This window comes from Tamandua tetradactyla, chromosome X (genome assembly GCF_023851605.1).
Source record: "Tamandua tetradactyla isolate mTamTet1 chromosome X, mTamTet1.pri, whole genome shotgun sequence".
NCBI classification, from domain to species: Eukaryota; Metazoa; Chordata; class Mammalia; order Pilosa; family Myrmecophagidae; genus Tamandua; species Tamandua tetradactyla.
This window is the reverse complement of record NC_135353.1, coordinates 118,924,577-118,931,447: the sequence shown is the minus strand read 5'-3', so window position 1 is coordinate 118,931,447 and position 6,871 is coordinate 118,924,577. Positions and strand designations below refer to the sequence as shown.

The 6,871-nt window shown below is 35.9% G+C and overlaps 1 pseudogene; it reads right to left on the bottom strand.

Moving 5' to 3' along the window:
• Positions 1-2,885: 2,885 nt before the first annotated feature.
• On the bottom strand, positions 2,886-3,557 carry LOC143672047 (peroxiredoxin-like 2C pseudogene; annotated as a pseudogene).
• Between the last annotated feature and the right edge of the window lie 3,314 nt (positions 3,558-6,871).

The window sequence follows — 6,871 nt, the reverse complement described above, 5'->3', positions numbered from 1 at the left end:
TTCCCATTTCTGATATTAGTATAACCACATCATCTCTCTTTGGTTACTATTTTCATAGAATATATTTTCCCATCCTTTCACTTTCAGCCTATTTGTGTCTTTGGATCTGAAGTGAATCTCTGTAGACAGCAGACAGATTGTTTTTAAAATCCATTCTTCTAATCTCTGCCTTTTAAATGAAGGGTTTAATCCATTTACATTTATATTAATCATTGATTAGGAAGGACTTCTGCCTTATCAATAATTTTGCTGCTTGTTATAATTTTGTTCCTCAATTTCTCCCCTACTACCTTCTTTTGTGATTATTTGATTTTTTCTAGTGCGTTGTTTTAACTCCCTCTGCATTTCTTTTCTTTTTTCTTTTTTTTGTATTTTTAACATTTTAAATTCGCAATTGCCTGGGGATTACAATGAACATGTTAATTTTATAGTAACCTTGTTTGATTTAATACCAACCTAGTTTCAATAATATACAAACTCTTTTCCTTTACTGCTCTCCCCTCAGCTTTTCTTTTTTTCTTTTTTTTTTTTTCTTGCATGGGCAGGCACTGGGAATCAAACCCAGGTCTTTGGCATGACAGGTGAGAACGCTGCCTGGTGAACCACTATGGTCCGCCCTCTCCCCTTGTATTTATACATTGTTTTCCTTTGAACATAGACATACAAATGATTGTTTTATGAATTTTCTTTTCAACCATATAGGAAAAAATGTAGTTTCAAACTAAAACAAGCCATAATGCTGACTTTTATATTTACCTTGGTAGCCATATATACCATGCTCTTCATTTTTTCATATGGCTGAACATTCTGTTTATTATCCTTTTATTTTAGGCTGACTGACTCTCTATAGCATTCCTTATAGGACTACCTACTATTGACAAATTCCTTCAGCTTTTTTTGTACTGGGAATGGCTTGATGTCTCTTTCATTATGAAGTATGGTGTTACCAGATATAGAATTCTTGGTTGATAGATTTTTTTTTTCTTTCAGCACATTAAATGCCATCTCATGGATTTCTGGCCTTCATAGTTTCAAATAAGAAATTTGGTGTTAATCTTACTGAGGATCTCTTTCACATGATGAGCCACTTTATACTCGTTGTTTTCAAGATTCTATCATTATCTTAGTCTTTTTTTTCCACATTTATGAGAAATATTGATTAAAATATGCTTTTTTATTGATTAAAAGCATAATTGTCCATGTTACGTGAAAACACTCAGAGACATTACATATATATGTAATATATATATGTGTATATATATATGTATATATATATTATATTATTATATTATATATATATATATACTGTGTGACTTCATAGGCTATATATGAAACTATTGTTAAGTTCAAAGCAGTATTACACTTGTTAATAATTACCAATATATTCATTTTGCTATACTTTTCATCAGAATTTCTGGGATACACCCAATGTTAAAACATATTAAGAAAAATAAATGATTACAATAATCCTCTAAATAAAAGCAATTTGGAGATAACCTGCAGCTAACAATGTACATTCAAGTTAAAAAGGTTTTTTAAACAAATTTTTAAAATTTCCTTTAAAAAATCATACTGATCATATTTCAACATATATCTTAAATACGTAAAGGAAATATTTTTTCACTTTTACAAAAAAATGAAGTTCTAGTGAATGTGATAGTGGGTGTGTTTTGAGCATGGCTATTTGAAAGGTATTCCATTTGCCACATTTTTTCCTAGTAAAGGAATCAGGATGAAAACATGTGAACTGCAGCCTATTTAATTCACAACATTGTGGAGCTTGTTATATAGGAATATGTTCCTCATATTATTTTAATGATCTTTTCCTGGCCTAAAGAGTTAATTATGCTCATAATAAAGCAGTTGGAAAACACAGACACGTATGGAGAAGAAAATAAAAACCTGTAATCCTTCCATATAGGGACACCTCACTGGCAATATTCTGGTGTGTTTATTTCCTGTTCCCCCCCCAAGCATACAAAAATAAAAACATACATGTAAAATAGGATTATATTGCTTATACAATTTAATATCCTACTTTTTCACTGAATGAAATGGTCTTGAGTTGCTTTGCCTAACTCTAAGTCTTCATAAAGATTTATAATTTTTTTTCATTTTTTTGTACTAAATACATTACACAGTAAAGAATAATTATTTTGCTTATTGAAATTAATAACCACTATTGTAGAATAATTCATTTAGCTACAGCATTTGTGGTAATTATTGAACACAGCATTCAGATGAATCACTTTTAAGGTACATAATTACATTTCAAAAGCAGAACGGTATCTTAAAAGATTATAATCAAAAACTGAAAATGAAATCTGAGGATCACAGTTTAGCTTTTTAATGGCAAGTAACCAGGAATAATGAGTGAAAATAATTGCTACTAAAACATAAACTCAAAGGTCTCTAAAGAACCCAAACTACAGTATCCTTTTTCATTCTAGGAGTAATCCTGTTTAATACAACCTAAATTATCACTAGTGTCTAATTAATGCTAATGTGGCCTTGTCGCTCAGTCTTTTGGATACAAGATAAAGCAAAGGGGGAGCTGTGAGTTATTTATTTTGAACTCAGTTAAAAATGATTATTTGATTCAGCAAGTAAAAATTTATAATTTTAATAGCAAAAGAAACATTTCTCATCAAATGGTTATACCATAATGTAAACAAATGTTCAGAATGGTATTTTAAATTTTATAGCTTTATATAGCTTTACAACCTTGCAACGTGCAATTCAATCATCACATTCTCTCTGTATGTTTTTCTAACTCCTGGAAGACTGGAAAGGTCAGCAAGTGATATAAGGCTACCACATCCCAAATACTTAAGGTCCTATTATTCCCCCAGGATCCAACTGAAAGCGAGAGCTTCCGTACTGAGTCAGGCATGGATAACTGAAGGTCTGCTTGTAAAGTTCACAGGCTCAACTCCAACAAGCTGTAGAACAGAATTCATGATTTTGTGATCCAATCTATTCCTATCACAGTGTATGAAATGAATGTTATTGCCTGGACCTAAGATGAGGGTTCCACCTTGCTGAGCCAGGTCTCCTTGAAAATCAAAAAGAGGGCCAGTCACTGCCCGCCACAGGCTCTGAATGCTTCCTGAGAGCACGTTTGACTTCACCTGGGGGCTCTGTCCTGAGGAGGCAATTTCTTCACCTCTTTTCATTCCCAATCTTTTATAAATTTCTCTCTCAGGATCAACATAGATTTCATGAGAATATCCAGTCAATTTGCACAAAGGCTCAATACGATGGTAGGACTGTCCAATCACTGTAAGGGTGACGTTTGCTTCTTGTAAAAAAACTCTGGGGATTTTGGCCAGATGTTCTACGTATTCCTTGCAGATTTAACACAGAAAATGCCGCAGGAAGACCCCGCGGGCCGGCGCTAGCAGAACAGCTCGCCAAATGGCACCCGCTTCCCGGAAGCGTCCAGCAAGGACAGCTCCGCCACTGCCGCAGCCAGGGGCTGCCCGCGCTCGAGACCGCTCGGCGCCCGGGGCTGCGTCGCCGCTGACCTGCTGTGTGACGCGGGCTGGGGCGGCCATCGTACCCTGTGTCCGAGGGCCCCCGGGTTTACGCGGGGTGGTCTTAGTCTTTTGACAGCTTTATTATAATGTTTCTCAGTGTGCATCTCTGAGTTTAACCAACTCAGAGTTCATTGAACTCGTATTTGTAGAGTCACGTCTTTCATCAAATTTGGGAAGTTTTACGCCATTATTTCTTCAAATATTCCTTCTGTTTCTTTTCTTCCTTTCCTTCTGAGGCTATTATTATACCTATGTTGGTTTGGTTGATAGTGTCCCACAAGTCTCTTGGAGTCTGGGCATTTTTATTCATTCTTTTTTCTTTCTTCTCTTCAGGTTGGATAATTTCAATGGTCCTGTTTTACTTAAACTTTGCTGATTCTTACTTCTTCCTACTAAAATTACTGTTGAAACTTTCTAATAAAGTCTTCACTTCAGTTATCATATTTTCAGCTCCAGAATGTCTATTTGTTTCCTTTTAATAATTTCATCTCTTTGTTGATATTTTCTATTTGTTCAGACATAATTTTCTTGGGTTCATTTAATTTTTACTCCATGCTTTCCTTTGGATTTTTGAACATATATTAGATAGTTGATTTAAAGCTTTTGTCCAGTAAGTCCAATGCCTGGGCTTGAACAGTGTCTATTCATTTCTTTTATTACCCCCTGTGAATGGGTTGTACTTTCTTGTTTCTTTGCATGCCTCATATTTTGTTGAGAACTGGACATTTTGAATTTTAGTAAGTGATAAACTTGGAAATAAGATTCTACCCCCTCCTGATAGATTGTTCCTTTTTGTAGAGGGTTATAATTGTTTTTGTTTAATGATTTTCTAAACTACTTTGTAAACTCTATTCTTTCTCATGTGTGCTAACTGAGATTTCTGTTCCATTAGCTTAACAGTCAGCTACTCATTTAACAGAGATTTTCTTAGGCTCATGGGCCCCCAGCACACACTAAAAAAAAATCTCCCAGTTTGTAGCTAGGCTTTGTGTGCATTGGTGCGTGTTTTCAATATTCAACTGTGTAGTTTTCAAGTGTACCTTCACTTCACTTCTGCTTTCACAGAATTTGAAGGGTAGCCAGATTAGGGCCTTCGTAGGTCTTTTCTGAACATACACCTCACCCTGGGAGTGCATGTAGCCTTCCAGGTGCCTATTAATATGTTCGTTTTTCAAAGCTTTCATTCCCCAAAGCCTCTCATTCCCTAGGTTTTCCTCCCAGGCTTTTCACAGTGTCCATTATTTTCCCCAATTTATATTCTTTCTCCCAGCCTACAGCAGCTGTTTTATTTGTTTTAAGTGTTTTCTACAAACACCATCATTTTCTCTGCATCTCTGACCTAAAGTGTTCTAAGTTAGACTAAATAAAGACAAATCATTTGAGTTAGTCCTTCTAGAAGTCACTGAAATCTCAAAACAGCCACAATTCTTTGCAAACAAGGTCTGTTTTGTTTCCTCCAGCACTAGGTACCTTCACTAGGAATGCAGTTTGACATCTTCAAGAATGCCATTCAGCTAAGTTGATGAGTGTTTTGGTTTGCTAGTGCTGCCAGAAGGCAATATACCGGAAATGGGTTGGCTTTTACAAAGGGGATTTATTAATTTGCACATTTACAGTTCTAAGGCCACGAATATGTCCAAATTAAGGCAGCAACAAGGATACTTCTTGGAAGAAAGGCAGCATCTGGGTTCCTCTATCACATGGTGATGTCTGCTGGCACTCCTGAGTTGGTTTCAAAATGGCTCCCTCAGCTCCTGTGGGTCCTTCTGGCTTCTGCTGCGGGACTTTCCTTCTGCATCTCCAAACATCTGTGTCTAGGCATCTGCTCTCTGTATCAGCTCTGAGACTCTTTCTCTCTCTGTGAGCACCTTTAAAGACTCTGGTAAAATAATTAAGACCCACCTTGAATGGCTAGGATCCCAACTCCATGGAAATAATCTAATCAAGAGGCCACGCCCCCATTTGGGTGGGTTACATCTCCAAGGAAACAACCTAATCAAAATATCCTGCCCTACAATGGGTCTGCTTTCCACAAGATTGGATTTGAATGAAAAGAATACGGCTTTTCTGGGGTACATAATGTTTTTAAACCAGCACAGTGTGGTAGGATAAGTTAAAAAGTCATGAATCTCTCCTACCAGGTTCTAGTCACCTCTTTCTTGATTAAGTATTTACTTGGTTGTTTTAAACAAGTAAAACTGTTTGCCACAGTTATGACAAAATTGATCCTATTTTTGCCACTTTTCTTAGTATTTCAATGCTAAGGTGGTCCTTTGGAGTTCCCTATATCTCCATTTTCACTGATGTCATTTTCCCTGAAAATCTGATTTTCTTTTAGTATTTCTTTTTCTAAGGTTGTGGGTCATCTATAAACTCTACTATGTCCTCCATCATCCAAAATGTTGAAAATTCATTAATTTTTCCAATTGTTGTTTGAAATGATGTCTGCAAAGGAAGACAAGGGAAAAGTTACGTATTTATTCCCTTCCTAATTCATTTATTCAACAAACGTTTATTGAGCACCTTTTGTAAGCCAGCTGTTAGAGATAATCAGGATGAAACAGACAAGGTCTCTGCCATTACTTCTCACACAAGAATATTGTGAGAATTATATGAATAAATAAGAACAGCATTGTTTGGTGATACTGTATAGTGGATGGGCCATAATCCCATATAGCAGAGAGGGGAAGTTAATGGAAGGCTTCTAAGATTATGTGATGTCTCTTCAAGTGTTGAAAGATAAGGGGATGTTAGTAGAGATGTTTCAGACAGACTGAACAGAACAGTCAAGGGCACAGAAGTTAGAGATGTATTCCATCCTAGGTGTGTTAAAAACTCAGAGAGCTTAGACGTATACAAAACAAGAAAATATGAGGTAATCTGACACCTAAAGAATTTACTTTAAAATTATGGGTCTATATACAAGCAAGAACTGCCTTTCTTTTTATGTTTTATGTGTTCTAAATGACCCTGGATATGTACTGGGTCAATTCTGTATTTGCACTTACAGGGAAAGTATGACACCACTCTCTGAGATGTGGATAGAAGCCCTTCACTGAACATACATTTCAACTCTGGAATTGCGTGAATTCCATAACCTTTGAATTTTGAGCCTAATTGTCTTGGATTCAGATCATTGGCTCTGCCATTTGCTATTTGTGTTACCTGGAGTAAAATATTCAATCTTCCTAAACTTGCTCCCCCATAAGTAAAGTTATGTTATTGTTAAATGGAATAATGCATGTAAGTGTTCTGTGTCAACAACTGATACTTCCTACATCCCATTATTCCTTCATTGTTCCTTAGCTTTGTCACTTTTATGAAAAGACTTT